Consider the following 17,313-nt stretch of genomic DNA (forward strand, 5'->3'; position numbering starts at 1 on the left):
CCTCGTAGCGCCATCAGCATCCTCGTAGCGCCATCAGCATCCTCCTCAGGGACCATCAGCATCCTCCTCAGGGACCATCAGCATCTCCTCGCAGGACCATCAGCATCCTCTTCGTAGCACCATCAGCATCCTCCTCGTCTCTCCGTCTCTCCGTCAGCATCCTCTTCTTTTCATCAGCCTCCTCCTCATCTAAACGAAAAATCTAAAAACAAGTTAAGATTAGGACAGGAAAAAATAACGTACTCCTCTCTATCTTCTTCTTGATCTTCATCTCTTGTACCTAAAAAAAGACTGAAGAAGAAGTTATTTGTTTGATGGAAACAAACAATTGTAAGCACCCACCACTGCCAGAGTTCGCGTTCTTTCACTGTCCGTACGCTCGACATGTCTATAAAAATGCAACAACAATATCATGGCAAGTGATTATGGAGATCGTGCTTTCGCATTGTAATAGTTTTATCATGCTAAAACATTGATATCCATGACTGTACATGATTGAACATGTATGTTAAGTGAACAACTCTTTGAAGATTATAACACTCGCGGAAAGCTTATCGTTTGAACCTTGCATTGTGCTGTGCACCTCAATGTTACAACACATGCAGTGTTCTGTAACATTGTCAAACGATTTATTACATGCGATATAATTCAAAAACCTAGATAAAAACAAGATAATTAACGAATGTCTCATGCAATATATTCTCTACTCAAATCTTGTCGATTTCATCCAAAAGGTTGTTTGATTATTACGGTAAGGCACTAAGGTTTATAAAGACTTCGTTTGATTATTCCACCTCAATTCATGTTACCATTCCATCCAATTCCACTATCCTATCCTTCTCATCCATCTCTTCATCCATTGTCCTCTCAATCCTCTCTCCATCTGCATCCTCTCCATCTGCATCCTCTCCATCCATCCTCTCTCCATCTGCATCCTCTCCATCTGCATCATCCATCCCTCTCTCCATCTGCTCCTCTCTTCATCGGTATCCTCCTCTCTTCATCTGCATCCTTCTCCTCCCTTCATCGGCATCTTCCTCTCTTCATCTGCATCCTCCTCGTTTCTGCATTAGCATCCTCATCTAAACGAAGTACGTAAAAATCAAGTTATGATTATGACAGGAAAAAAGTAACATACTTCTCTATATCCTTCTTGATCCTCCTTGTCCGTTCTTAATCCTCCTTGTCCATTCATTTTCATCCTCCTCGTCCCTTCATCTGCATCCTCCTTTTCTCTTTATCTGCATCCTCGTCTCTTCATGTGCATCCTCCTTTTCTCTTCATCTGCATCCTCGTCTCTTCATCTGCATCCTTCTTGTCTCTCCGTCAGCATCCTCCTCTACTTTTCATCAGCCTCCTCCTCATCTAAACGAAAAATCTAAAAACAAGTTAAGATAAGGACAGGAAAAATAATAACGTACTCCTCTATCTTCTTCCTCATCTTCATGTCTTGTACCTAAAAAAAGACTGAAGAAGGAGTTATTTGTTTAATGGAAAAAACAATTGTTTAGCACATACCACTGCCAGAGTTCGCGTTCTTTCACTGTCCGTACGCTCGACACTGTACATGACTGAACATGTATGTTAAGTGAACAACTCTTTGAAGATTATAAGACTCGCGGAAAGCTTATCGTTTGAACCGTGCATTGTGCTGTAACACCCTTCAATGTTATAACACATGCAGTGTTCTGTAACATTGTCAAACGATTTATTACATGCGATATAATTCAAAAATACCTAGATAAAAACAAGATAATTAACGAATGTCTCATGCAATATATTCTCTGCTCGATTTCATTGAAAAGGTTGTTGTTTAATTATTACGGTAAGGTACGAAGGTTTATAAAACATCATCGCATTTGAAGATTCAGCAACATTTTGCCCCCATGTTGCAATATCTTGTATACTCTATAATATATATTTGAGGTAATTCATTTGAACGTTTCTCAAGTGAATTACCCACTTTTATCTCACCTACTATAACATCACTTGATGCTACAGTAGTTCCTCTCAGGAGCAGGGACGGATTAACCAAAGGAAGCTGTCTAGAAGCCTCCACAAACAAGGGCCTTCACACATTATTCAAAGGAAGAATAAACATAGTTGCTTTAAAGACGAAGGAAAAGCATTTAGTTTATTTGTTGGATCAATTTCAGCTGATGAAGAACAGACCACGTATGACAACGAATCACAGTAAACTCAGCCATTTTGCTCTGATGAGCATTGAGGACAATATTCTAACAGAAATAAACTTGGAAGAGCTTATCAAAGACTGCCAGAATAAAATCGCAATAACTACTTTATCTCAAGTAGCAGCAATCACTCGTCGTATGCAACCGCTTTACACGCTATATTCGAAGTTCATACTTTTATCAAATGCTTTACGAAATTTGAAAGTAAATTTTACTGTTGAAAAATGAGCAGCACATTGCGTTTAGAGTAAGGGAAAGGGATACGTATTTTTGCTGCTCAGAGCCTCCACATCTTAATCCGGCCCTGCTCGGGAGACATAAAATATTATATCCTTTTGTCACAAAGACAAAAGGATTGAACTTGCTATTTCTAACAATGGCCAGTTGTTAGAAATAGGCAAAATGCAAAATCATCACACTTATGTGAATGATAACGATGAATGCAAAAATGAAAATATTTTCTGGACATGTATTGAAGAGGTCCAATAATTGATGTCAAGAATAGTGGGAAACTTTTGGCAGTTTCGTTCGTGTTCTCACTTCAATATGTAACTGAAACTTGACGGCATTTTTGCTCCAAGATCGAAACATAGAAATACTAAGAAACCAAAGAAATCGATCATTCCTTCGAACAAATAGGACTCATAACGATGCTTTGAATATGCTGTAACGAGAATTCACATCACAATTGGGTTATACATTTTAATTCATCGATCTCAAACTTACATCTTTATGTCATCGACGATTTTTCTGTATTTAACCTGCCGCTTTCAAACATGGCTAAAATATCTCAACCGTGTCATGTCTTCAGTTGCTCGTCCTTTCCAACAAGTAGTCGCATTTCTTGAAGGCTGTCTTCGACTTTCAACAGACTTTCACCTTTCCCAGACGAACAGCTCGGTCAAATAGGGTTATCGAAGTGAAAGACCCTACTTTTCTTCTGATAACTTTCATATATCACATGAATTAATTATTAATTCATTCGTCAATTTTGTTCAAACCATGATAAAAAGGGATTAAATTCATTGATTGCATGAAAATATATGCAGGGCAAAGACAAAAGGAATTAAGCCTGGTTATAAGTTAACTAACGACATTGGTTAGTAAAAGAAAGCAAAGCCTTTTCCCCAGAGGTTTGGAGAAAACAAAAGAATATTTCTTTTGTTTCCTCAATGAAGAGTTTGCGAAATCAATGATTGTAAGGTTATGACGGCAGACAGAGCATGTCGTGTTGTGGTAAATTTTATCTAGTATGAACAAAATATTATCTCACCCAAAACCGCAATTCAATGCACCATAGCTAGGAGAGTTATCATTTTTCTCCCACCTGACCACCTTTATTCAACTTGTTACGTCAACAAATAAATTAGAAGGCATATCAATAGCTTGTAATTTATTCACGTGGGAATCACCCACATGTTATAGAAAAGCTTTTGTCGTGCTCAATACTTATTATGAACATTGGAGCCCTGCTTATTGCAATAATATGACTTGCCATTGTAAAATAGAATGTAATAATTTAACGAGAGAATTTTATTGACAGAACTAAATGGTAGCAAGTGATTTATTTTAGCAATCCTAATAGGATGGGACAAAGGGAAAGAATGAGAGGTAAGTTCGTTTTCAAATAATTATCTTTAGCGATGTAACGATAGCAGGACTTTCAAATGCGGTAAATGTTTTGTGGGAAAAGCGCGATTGTTTCTTTTCCGTGGTTGTAATCCTTAAAATTACATTATTAACAGTAAAATTGAACAAATTGAAAGTTATCTTTTTCCTCTTATATTCCTTGTTCAACGAGTTCATTTCCTTGATCAAACCATGATGAAAATTTATCCAATCACATTTACATTAAAGTTTTTTAAACTTCAAGATTTCCCCATTCATTTAGCTTAAATCCCGCATGATAAACGAATGATATCTCTAATCAAAGATGATCACGCAGTCTCCGATTTTTTAGGAATGAAAATTGGTTTTACGTTAATTGGTTTATGTTTGGCGTAAGGTGAAGCCGGTGATCCAACAATTAACACGTGATTACCCTTTAACCATAATCTCCACATGCTGTTATGAAATCCTCGAGCATCTAAGTCCCAGATTCGTAAACATCTCGCTATATTATTCCATGTTGTCCAGTCGTTAGCATGTTTCATTTCAATATAAAATATATATGTTTTATCAGATGTTTCATGAACAAAGTCTTTCTCGTTCTTGCAAGGATTTTTACTGTGATCCAACGGCTCTGCCAACCTGTAAAAAACAGTAGATAGACATCTCTAACAATCAAATGACATAAATATACGCACTATGATGATAATTAGATCACTGAATCACTAAGTAGAAATCTCCTTCATTGTCCTGTGAAAAGAAAAATATTGTTGTCAATATTTTATAAAATCCTGCAAGACATACCCTACAAGCCGTTCAATCTCCTTCTCATAATTTTCTTTTTTCAACAATCCAACATTAAACTTAACTTTAAAATTAAATGAGAAAAAATCAGGTGACTCACCTGATTTTTTCAGGTCCTGAGACGATTGCTTAAATTGTCCAGCTAAGTGCGAAGATCATATCTCATTTAATTTCAAAACACCGCACTGCATAAAACATTCATTAAACTTAACGTTAGGTTCAGTATTCAACGTATGTTTTTTGAAATAGGATTCTTGAAAAAATACATTCATATTCAGGCCTTTGGCGCCAAAATGCTAGGTTCTTGAGATATCCGGAATGATACATTCACGTCCCTTTTTGTTGCTGTCCATCCTCATCCACATATCCCAATCCCAAAAGGGATCAGGGGTTGGCCATTTTGGCTCAAGTTCTTCTTTATAAAGTCGTCGTTTGAGCAACCTGTTAATGCAAAGAGAAATAATAGATAGAATGAAGTTTATACTATCTATACATTTATAGTGCTGCGTGATGTCATTGTGGCGTGATGTCATTGCAGCGTGAGGTCATTGTAGCGTGATGTCATTGCAGCGTGATGTGCTTGTAGTGTGATGTCATTGTAGCATGACGTCACTGTTGCGTGATGTCATAGCGTAAACAAAATCATTTGTAGTAATAAAATTCTCACCAGCCTAAACCAGGCATTGTTTCTACACGATATAACATTGCAGGATCATTACATGTGTGATCATAACCCTAAAAATAGAAATACTTGTTTTTGCAATTAAATCATTAATCACATAAATTAGTTTTTCAATGGATGTACCATTTCTAAGGTAAATTTCCTAAATTTCACTTCGTGATGTGCAAGGAAGGAAGCTCGATAAAGACAAACATAATGTAACCAATGAAAACTACAATAAGATAACAGATTCTTGTACGGAGATTTCCATTTTCCATTATAATGTGAAAAATATTTGAGATTTATTTAATTTACATTCTGCACTCTCGTCAGAGATAAACTGGACTCAACAAAAAAAGCAAAAAGAATCAGAGACGTTCAAAACCAAGTTAATAAAGTTGAAAACGAATTAAAATTTTGTTGTGTAGCAAACACAAGCCAACAATAGAGTAAAAGACTAAAAAGATGAAAAGAATGTTGTTAGCTTTTGTTTATAACAAACCTGATCATTCCACGCCAATATACAGTACAGACTTTCATCTGTATCCATTAAAGGCAAAAATTGATTAAAATAACTAAATATGTCCACAGATACGTCTAAATCTTCTTGCAAAATAATCATATACTGAGCATTATGATAAGCATTAAACGTCTCTGTCAATGTTCGCTTGTAATGCTGGGAGGAAGAGAAAATGCATTTAAAAAGTAATAAAAGGAACGAAAAAATTTTGATTACATTGTGTAAACACTCTCAAAGAAAAAGCCTTACCAACCTGTGATATTCTAGCGTTCTTACTGCTAATAGGAATATGCTGTACGACTTTTACATCATATAGCCTTGCCACAGCAGCTGGTTCTTCAAAGAATCCATCAATAAATACAGTAAATAACTCCTTCTTTGCTCCATGAGCTGACAACATTGACCGTAAGCCACGATAAAGATAATGTGGCCTGTTACTAGCAATCACAGCAACAGGAATGTCTTGAACTTTTCTAACTTCAACGGTGTTGTTTTAATTTCAATTGGAGCAGGATTATTACCTACAACATTTAAGAACATATTCTGTCAGTTCTTCATATCGTTCTAACATTAGCTGCAATAACAGTGATATCCTTATTTCTACAATTTTTCCATGGAGTATTCTCAGAATATTTTCTCGAAGTTTTAATGCACAATGTGAATGGCAAAATTACTGAACACATCGCTGTACGTTCAATTAAATAAGAAATCTAATCCTACATGGATGTAACGAAAAGATACTTACAACTGCATACACTTCCATAGCCTTCAAACTTATCACAAAACATTCTTCTTCGCTTTAATTCTTCACTGTCATCCCAAGCACAATGAGATTGTTTAGCAGGAACAAGAGGAACTGTACACGAGCAGTGACAGGCTCACCCCAGTTCGATATGTCTGCTGCGTGATGATGTTTCTCTGAGTATTTCTGGCCACGTTTTGTGACGATAAATGACCAGCTATCCCGCCATTTTAGTTCATCGGCATAAACACTACCAAGACTTTTGAGCAAAAGCAATATCGGCGATCATGTAAAGACAAAGTTCTCCACGTAAAAGGATTCTTTAATGAAACTCTTACAAGTGTCAAGGAAACATTAACTTGTAGCATTATTTTTCCATCTGTTAAAATGTGACTTCAATACGATCGGAAATATACGTACTCGACTTAATGGTCATTGTTTGCACTCATTGAGCTCTATAAGAGCTCTATAAGAGCTCTATAAACTTAGTATTAGAAACACTCTTCAAGTATCGTGTTAAAAACAAAATAGTAAAACTAATACTGTGCTACTTACCGGAGTCAAGAAATGTTCCCTTTTCTGTCGCTATTTCAGCATCCGCAAACCACAAAAGTTGGCAGTTTAATAAATAAAGTTTTAAAAAAGTGTTTATGTTAGGAAAATAAATAGTTTTGATATTTTCTATACTCGCAATCGTGGTGGTCAAATCAGGGTGGGCGACAAAAATTTTATTTCATGAGCCCGCGTCTCTCCGCTGACTTTGACCACCAAAATCCGCCATGTTTTTGACCACGCGGCCGCGCGCTGATAATTTATAGTAATTTTGTTGACGTTTCCCCTCCAGTTATTATAGAACTCAATGTTTGCACTCCATTTCTCTTCCATTTGACTTGGTGCAAGAAAAATGGTAGTTCAGTATGATGAGCAAATTTGCCCAAATTTAAGGGAGACTGGCAACCGGCAAATACTTCATTGCTATCTTACAATTGGTTCATTTGAATTTTTGTTTTATTGTGATTGGTTTGACGGATTTCGACTGATAGCCAACTGAACTAACATAGTCAAGCTCACTGTCTGAATTGAATGTTTGATCGTTTCATAGCAATTTTTATAAGCATGATAAAAACTAAACTACAATCAGATGGATTTTATGGAAATCTTTTACAAATTCATATATTGACATGAATGAAGCTGTCCAAACTGTGAATTTTTTCAAGAGGGTGAAAAATTTATGGATAAATTGTAAATGCTTGGCGAAGACGATCTCGCGAGCGACATTTCAGTCATTGATGTTCAAAAGAAAGCCAACATTGTTTTGAGTTTTATCAGCGGAAATTTACATCCAAAATCGTAAGTATGGACGAGAGATTCTCGCCACAAAAGTAGTTTACTGGATGGCACCGTGTTTCGCCTTTATTCCAAAGCCATCATCAGAGAATACATATAATATATTAATCCTAACACGGTTTTAATATGCACATGAAAAACATGTGACTTGGACGAACTTTGAACTCGCACCTTCAGCACCTTCAGGACAGAGCCCTCTATTAATAAGAGTTGGGACATCTATTGTTATCCGTTTAGCTTACGTTGATTGGGCAATATTGATCACCTGATCAATTTCCGCCATTTTGGTTCCTAGTTTTGAAATTTCAGCTAGTGTTTATATAGCAATTGCTGCTAGTAATACAGTATTTTGAGATAATATTGCGATTTTTTAAGGATAAGTGTGTAATAACTGATTGTTGAAGACTACTAAATGTCATTACATATCGCAAGAATCGAGGATTACGAAAAAAATTAAAGAAATACCTTTTCGTCGAACTTACGAAATTTGATTGCGTATGGTGATTGTTGTGCTGAACTGCTTTTGATATAAGGTTCAATTAACTGACTCAAGTAGAGAAACATTTTTGGGCCAAATAACATTGAAAAGTTCGTGCTGATGCAGTTTCAATAGTTTTCTTACTCCAAAGCTTGTTTTTTAATCGAAGATGATTTCTCATTATGTTCTGAAATTGGTCAATCTACAAACCTCTCAATTCTCAGCCACTTCCACACTGAAACAACTACACCAAATCACAGAAACTCTTATGATTTTCCATGTTGTATTTATTATTTTTAGTTCATCATTTAAAAATGAAGTAATTATAATTAGGATATTCACTGAAACATTTGAGTATAAGATATTTTTGGTAATGAATTGTACAAATGTACCCTACTTCTGTAGCTCAAAGTAGAACATTACTTCTCTTCTAGACTTGTCGATGATATTTTAATTGTAGGCTTTGGTTTATAAGATCAGAGGCATATCTCCATAATTTCAGCTATTTGGGCTTTTTAATGTATATTACAACTGTTGCTGCCTTTCTCATATATATTAAAATATTGCTGGCTTTCTGATATATATTTAGGTGCTGCTAGCTTTTTGATATATATATTTCACTGGCAATACAAGGCATAGAATTTGAACAAACGGGGCTGAGCTCCCTCCAACACACCCCTGTTTGATCATTAAACACATATAGAAGTTTCGTCATTCCTCAACCAATAAATTTAACTCTTTGCTAAATTAAAGATTGGATCAGACTCATATGCTGTATAAAAGACTACAAACAGTAGCATTTATAGCAAACAGACTGTTCTTCAACAACAGAAATGTTTCATATTATAGAAATAATATATTCATTTTAAAGAAATGCTTCACCAAAATTTTCAGCAGAATCCCTAACAAACTTTATTAGAAATAAACTTTAATACTTTATAAAGTGATAAAAACGAAATAACTTCATATAAAGGAATAAAACGTTTAAGGCCAAATGCATCTTGGTCAAATCATTGCATATTTCAATAACTAAAAAAGTAAAGTCTGTCATTTTCTGCTGAGCAAGAAAATTTTGTGATCTTTCAGAATAAAAAATGTCATGTTTGGATCAAATTGGGGGGGCATAAACCACTCACTACCATTAAATTGTTACAAATCTTGAACACAAATCTCTCCGGACCAAAACTGCATGATTACTATGATTCGAAGTTTCGAACAAAGTCTTGTCCAAGTATTTGATAACACTGATGCCAGGATAACATTGCCGCTTGCCACCAAGCTTAAAGATCTTGAAAACTTGTTACAGAGTCGGAACATAAGCCGAGAAAACACGTTCACGTACGAAAAATACTTCTTACAATGGGTCACGATCAATTTGAAGCACGAACTAGTAAACCGCAAACGAAGCTCAAACCAATGAAATTAAATCAGGTCTGCCGCAAATCGTTAAAAAAACGCAAAAAGCTTGCTATTATTCCTAATATATTTGATACTACCATGGAATAAGCTTAAATTGCCTTCTTCTTTTGCATATAAACCCAATTTCCAATAGTATTATTATAGTTAAACTTTGCAAGTAGGAACCAAAATGGCGGCTCCGCGCTCGCCCCAGACCGTTTGTCCCAACTCTTACTAATAGAGGGCTCTGCTTCAGGATACTAGTCCGCCGCTCAACCTGTTCAGCTACCAAGCCCACATGGATTGGAGACCAGTCAAATCTCTTTTAAACTGCGTTTGGACAGTGGCGGATCTAGGATTTTTCATCAGTCATAAAACGTCGGGGGCGATCCGCACCTGGGGTGGTCTGAGGCATTCTCCCCTGAGAAATTTTGAATTTCAGAACCTTGAAAATGCCATTTTCAGCGTTTTAGAGCAACACAAAATGTATTTTGTGGGCATCGGTTTTGCGTAAATACAACACATTTTGCTTACGTTTTTTTCAAAAAAAAAATGAAGTGAACAATACTTGAATGTTTTGCCAAATATTTAGGCTCATTATCATGCCAAATATATGGCTCATTAGCATGTCTAGGAACGTAAAATTTATTTTACAATAATGCTATTCAAAACAGATACAGTCTTTAAAATTTCTACCAAGTTGTCAGGCATAGACCCCCCCATTCAAACCTCTATGTAACGAGTTAAGTTAGAAATTTGGTACTACAAGTGACAGTTCATAGATATAGAAAAGCTCAGACTTCAAACCATGCAAGTTTATTGTAACCCTTTACCCATCTCCACATCAGTGTCAGCAAATTCACTTTTGAGAAAAACTCAAAATTTTTCTGCCAAAGATTAAGCAAAATTATCAGAGTAAAATTTGCAGTTAAGACAGCTTAATGTCATAAATGTTTATTAGGCATTTCACTAGACTATTATCTTCTGTAAGTATATGCAAGGTGTGCTATATAGCAATCACTAGTAGCATTGTATTTGCAAATACAAACAGAATGTAACCAACATGTCTTTAATTATATAATTACATGAATGTTATATTTGGTTAATGTGTCATGCTTACTGGTTATGATAAATATCTTTTGATATGATCAAAGCTCGTTTGATCTGAAATAATTTAGTTTAGAAATTATAATGATCATCAGAAAAATTACATAGTGATCATGAAAATACTTTGCTGTTTTGCCAAATTTCAAGGTTTATCTGCATACATAGGAAGACATTTTTACTCTATAAAAAATGCTTTTCATACATCAATAGCCCTTTGGATTTTATGGCAAACTTTGGATTTTATGGTATGAGCCATAGATTAACACACCTTTACATCTCTACATGAGGTGTTCAGTTTGAAAAGGGACAATATGTGACATGGGACAACATTTCATGTATGTGAAATACTCAGGTTTAATACCATTTCAGTCAAATTGTCAAAATAAAAGCTTCATGGATCAGAAGACTCAAAATCACAGGTTATAGTAAACAGCTTCTCATGTAATCAATGTTAGTTTTCTCAAATCTTAAACAATATGTAGTATAACTGTCCAATGATTGAATGATCAATGATCATAAACTGAAAAGCCCCAAACATTTGCTTATGATAAAGTAAATAATAGTATGGCGCCTTATGGCTACAGATTTTTTGTCCATTGAAATATATTTGCAGGAATGTAGGATTTTGCTGCCATATAACGGCCACGATTCCCCAAGCACTAAAGAAATTATAGCTAAAACTCCTTCGGCAACAACAATTTTAGAAGCATCAATCTGCTTACCATATGCCATATTGACATAAATCGCATCACATACTCGCATAAATTGACTTTGATATATTACATTCATGCATACACTTCACTTGTCCTTTACTTACGATTTTGGATGTAAATTTCTGCTGATAAAACTCAAAACAATGTTGGCTTTCTTTTGAACATCAATGACTGAAATGTCGCTCGCGAGATCGTCTTCGCCAAGCATTTACAATTTATCCATAAATTTTTCACCCTCTTGAAAAAAATCACAGTTTGGACAGCTTCATTCATGTCAATATATGAATTTGTAAAAGATTTCCATAAAATCCATCTGATTGTAGTTTAGTTTCTATCATGCTTATAAAAATTGCTATGAAACGATCAAACATTCAATTCAGACAGTGAGCTTGACTATGTTAGTTCAGTTGGCTATCAGTCGAAATCCGTCAAACCAATCACAATAAAACAAAAATTCAAATGAACCAATTGTAAGATAGCAATGAAGTATTTGCCGGTTGCCAGTCTCCCTTAAATTTGCGCAAATTTGCTCATTATACTGAACTACCATTTTGCTTGCACCAAGTCAAATGGAAGAGAAATGGAGTGCAAACAATGACCATTAAGTCGAGTACGTATATTTCCGATCGTATTGAAGTCACATTTTAACAGATGGAAAAATAATGCTACAAGTTAATGTTTCCTTGACACTTGTAAGAGTTTCATTAAAGTGGTACTAAGACGAAAACTGAACGTTAAAAAATCATCGATTTTAGCATTCAATAGTTTAAACACATATCAATTATTGCTTTCGTAAAATTTAAGCAAAAATAATAGTATAACGAGGGAGTTATGAACATTTGAAATGTCTAATGTTCATGTCCGCCATTAAAATAGGCCATTTTGAATATTTGCAATCAGCAAAGGTCTGTGACGTCATAGTCTTAACACAGCAAGAAGCGCACATTGGAAAGTATACAAAGTAATACATAAATAGAGCAAAAAAATGTCAAATTCATCGAGATCTAGCTCGCTTTCTGAGTCTTCGATCGAGACAAATGCATTGGTTTCTTCATCGGAATTCATGACGGCAAATTCGGACGAATCTAATTCGGAAATTTTGCCATTTGCCGATAATATTGAACCGCTTGCTTCGCCCAATGAAATTGCTGAGTACGAAGCTGCAGTCGCAGAAGAACGGCGGGTTGAAGACATGCTGCAGGATCGTTTTGATGCCCGTGTTGATGTTACTTCATGGTAAGATGTCATTCTTAGTGTTTTACTTTGATCTGAATCGTCTGCCGTTAGCTATGATAACTTTATGGAAACATACAATTTGGCCAATATTAAATGTGTGAATGTGGCCATTGTTCGTTGGATCTTGTTGTCAACCCTCAAGAGTGCCGATGCTGCATGGAAATAGAGAAGAATGTTTTGTGATAAGTTTGAAGGCTATGGAAGTGTATGCAGTTGTAAGTATCTTTTCGTTACATCCATGTAGGATTAGATTTCTTATTTAATTGAACGTACAGCGATGTGTTCAGTAATTTTGCCATTCACATTGTGCATTAAAACTTCGAGAAAATATTCTGAGAATACTCCATGGAAAAAATTGTAGAAATAAGGATATCACTGTTATTGCAGCTAATGTTAGAACGATATGAAGAACTGACAGAATATGTTCTTAAATGTTGTAGGGTAATAATCCTGCTCCAATTGAAATTAAAACAACACCGTTGAAGTTAGAAAAAGTTCAAGACATTCCTGTTGCTGTGATTGCTAGTAACAGGCCACATTATCTTTATCGTGGCTTACGGTCAATGTTGTCAGCTCATGGAGCAAAGAAGGAGTTATTTACTGTATTTATTGATGGATTCTTTGAAGAACCAGCTGCTGTGGCAAGGCTATATGATGTAAAAGTCGTACAGCATATTCCTATTAGCAGTAAGAACGCTAGAATATCACAGGTTGGTAAGGCTTTTTCTTTGAGAGTGTTTACACAATGTAATCAAAATTTTTTCGTTCTTTTTATTACTTTTTAAATGTATTTTCTCTTCCTCCCAGCATTACAAGCGAACATTGACAGAGACGTTTAATGCTTATCCCAATGCTCGGTATATGATTATTTTGGAAGAAGATTTAGACGTATCTGTGGACATATTTAGTTATTTTAATCAATTTTGCCTTTAATGGATACAGATGAAAGTCTGTACTGTATATCGGTGGAATGATCAGGTTTGTTATAAACAAAAGCTAACAACATTCTTTTCATCTTTTAGTCTTTTACTCTATTGTTGGCTTGTTTTGCTACACAACAAAATTTTAATTCGTTTTCAACTTTATTAACGTGGTTTTGAACGTCTCTGATTCTTTTGCTTTTTGTCGAGTCCAGTTTATCTCTGACGAGAGTGCAGAATGTAAATTAAATAAATCTCAAATATTTTTCACATTATAATGGAAAATGGAAATCTCCGTACAAGAATCTGTTATCTTATTGTAGTTTTCATTGGTTACATTATGTTTGTCTTTATCGAGCTTCCTTCCTTGCACATCACGAAGTGAAATTTAGGAAATTTACCTTTGAAATGGTACATCCATTGAAAAACTAATTTATGTGATTAATGATTTAATTGCAAAAACAAGTATTTCTATTTTTAGGGTTATGATCACACATGTAATGATCCTGCAATGTTATATCGTGTAGAAACAATGCCTGGTTTAGGCTGGTGAGAATTTTTATTACTACAAATGATTTTGTTTACGCTATGACATCACGCAACAGTGACGTCATGCTACAATGAAATCACACTACAAGCACATCACGCTGCAATGACATCACGCTACAATGACCTCACGCTGCAATGACATCACGCCACAATGACATCACGCAGCACTATAAATGTATAGATAGTATTAACTTCATTCTATCTATTATTTCTCTTTGCATTAACAGGTTGCTCAAACGACGACTTTATAAAGAAGAACTTGAGCCAAAATGGCCAACCCCTGATCCCTTTTGGGATTGGGATATGTGGATGAGGATGGACAGCAACAAAAAGGGACGTGAATGTATCATTCCGGATATCTCAAGAACCTAGCATTTTGGCGCCAAAGGCCTGAATATGAATGTGTTTTTTCAAGAATCCTATTTCAAAAAACATACGTTGAATACTGAACCTAACGTTAAGTTTAATGAATGTTTTATGCAGTGTTTTTGAAATAAATGAGATATGATCTTTAGCTGGACAATTTAAGAGGTAGACGATTGCTTAAATTGTCCAGCTAAGTGCGAAGATCATATCTCATTTAATTTTAAAGTTAAGTTTAATGTTGGATTGTTGAAAAAAGAAAATTATGAGAAGGAGATTGAACGGCTTGTAGGGTATGTCTTGCAGGATTTTATAAAATATTGACAACAATATTTTTCTTTTCACAGGACAATGAAGGAGATTTCTACTTAGTGATTCAGTGATCTAATTATCATCATAGTGCGTATATTTATGTCATTTGATTGTTAGAGATGTCTATCTACTGTTTTTTACAGGTTGGCAGAGCCGTTGGATCACAGTAAAAATCCTTGCAAGAACGAGAAAGACTTTGTTCATGAAACATCTGATAAAACATATATATTTTATATTGAAATGAAACATGCTAACGACTGGACAACATGGAATAATATAGCGAGATGTTTACGAATCTGGGACTTAGATGCTCGAGGATTTCATAAAAGCATGTGGAGATTATGGTTAAAGGGTAATCACGTGTTAATTGTTGGATCACCGGCTTCACCTTACGCCAAACATAAACCAATTAACGTAAAACCAATTTTCATTCCTAAAAAATCGGAGACTGCGTGATCATCTTTGATTAGAGATATCATTCGTTTATCATGCGGGATTTAAGCTAAATGAATGTGGGGAAATCTTGAAGTTTAAAAAACTTTAATGTAAATGTGATTGGATAAATTTTCATCATGGTTTGATCAAGGAAATGAACTCGTTGAACAAGGAATATAAGAGGAAAAGATAACTTTCAATTTGTTCAGTTTTACTGTTAATAATGTAATTTTAAGGATTACAACCACGGAAAAGAAACAATCGCGCTTTTCCCACAAAACATTTACCGCATTTGAAAGTCCTGCTATCGTTACATCGCTAAAGATAATTATTTGAAAACGAACTTACCTCTCATTCTTTCCCTTTGTCCCATCCTATTAGGATTGCTAAAATGAATCACTTGCTACCATTTAGTTCTGTCAATAAAATTCTCTCGTTAAATTATTACATTACATTTTACAATGGCAAGTCATATTATTGCAATAAGCAGGGCTCCAATGTTCATAATAAGTATTGAGCACGACAAAAGCTTTTCTATAACATGTGGGTGATTCCCACGTGAATAAATTACAAGCTTTTGATATGCCTTCTAATTTATTTGTTGACGTAACAAGTTGAATAAAGGTGGTCAGGTGGGAGAAAATGATAACTCTCCTAGCTATGGTGCATTGAATTGCGGTTTTGGGTGAGATAATTTTTTGTTCATACTAGATAAAATTTACCACAACACGACATGCTCTGTCTGCCGTCATAACCTTACAATCATTGATTTCGCAAACTCTTCATTGAGGAAACAAAAGAAATATTCTTTTGTTTTCTCCAAACCTCTGGGGAAAAGGCTTTGCTTTCTTTTACTAACCAATGTCGTTAGTTAACTTATAACCAGGCTTAATTCCTTTTGTCTTTGCCCTGCATATATTTTCATGCAATCAATGAATTTAATCCCTTTTTATCATGGTTTGAACAAAATTGACGAATGAATTAATAATTAATTCATGTGATATATGAAAGTTATCAGAAGAAAAAGTAGGGTCTTTCACTTCGATAACCCTATTTGACCGAGCTGTTCGTCTGGGAAAGGTGAAAGTCTGTTGAAAGTCGAAGACAGCCTTCAAGAAATGCGACTACTTGTTGGAAAGGACGAGCAACTGAAGACATGACACGGTTGAGATATTTTAGCCATGTTTGAAAGCGGCAGGTTAAATACAGAAAAATCGTCGATGACATAAAGATGTAAGTTTGAGATCGATGAATTAAAATGTATAACCCAATTGTGATGTGAATTCTCGTTACAGCATATTCAAAGCATCGTTATGAGTCCTATTTGTTCGAAGGAATGATCGATTTCTTTGGTTTCTTAGTATTTCTATGTTTCGATCTTGGAGCACAAAATGCCGTCAAGTTTCAGTTACATATTGAAGTGAGAACACGAACGAAACTGCCAAAAGTTTCCCACTATTCTTGACATCAATTATTGGACCTCTTCAATACATGTCCAGAAAATATTTTCATTTTTGCATTCATCGTTATCATTCACATAAGTGTGATGATTTTGCATTTTGCCTATTTCTAACAACTGGCCATTGTTAGAAATAGCAGTTCAATCCTTTGTCTTTGTGACAAAAGGATATAATATTTTATGTCTCCCGAGCAGGGCCGGATTAAGATGTGTGGAGGCTCTGAGCAGCAAAAATACGTAGTAAAGATCCCTTTCCTTACTCTAAACGCAATGTGCTGCTCATTTTTCAACAGTAAAATTTACTTTCAAATTTCGTAAAGCATTTGATAAAAGTATAAACTTCGAATATAGCGTGTAAAGCGGTTGCATACGACGAGTGAATGCTGCTACTTGAGATAAAGTAGTTATTGCGATTTTATTCTGGCAGTCTTTGATAAGCTCTTCCAAGTTTATTTCTGTTAGAATATTG

At 35.1% G+C, this 17,313-nt stretch overlaps 1 long non-coding RNA gene and 2 pseudogenes across 1 annotated transcript; 1 reads left to right on the forward strand and 2 right to left on the reverse strand.

Annotated features, from left to right (window-relative positions):
- Positions 1-143: 143 nt before the first annotated feature.
- LOC124459377 lies at positions 144-2,311 on the reverse strand. The gene is made up of 2 exons (XR_006953592.1): positions 1,139-2,311; positions 144-388 (listed from the first exon to the last, which is right to left on the reverse strand). It is a non-coding gene; the product is annotated as an uncharacterized LOC124459377 (long non-coding RNA).
- Positions 2,312-3,477: 1,166 nt separating this feature from the next.
- On the reverse strand, positions 3,478-6,963 carry LOC124459393 (annotated as a pseudogene).
- A 5,821-nt stretch (positions 6,964-12,784) lies between these two features.
- Positions 12,785-15,832, forward strand: LOC124459370 (annotated as a pseudogene).
- The last annotated feature ends 1,481 nt before the right edge of the window (positions 15,833-17,313 follow it).

This window comes from Xenia sp. Carnegie-2017, unplaced genomic scaffold, assembly GCF_021976095.1.
Source record: "Xenia sp. Carnegie-2017 unplaced genomic scaffold, XeniaSp_v1 HiC_scaffold_9, whole genome shotgun sequence".
NCBI lineage: Eukaryota > Metazoa > Cnidaria > Anthozoa > Malacalcyonacea > Xeniidae > Xenia > Xenia sp. Carnegie-2017.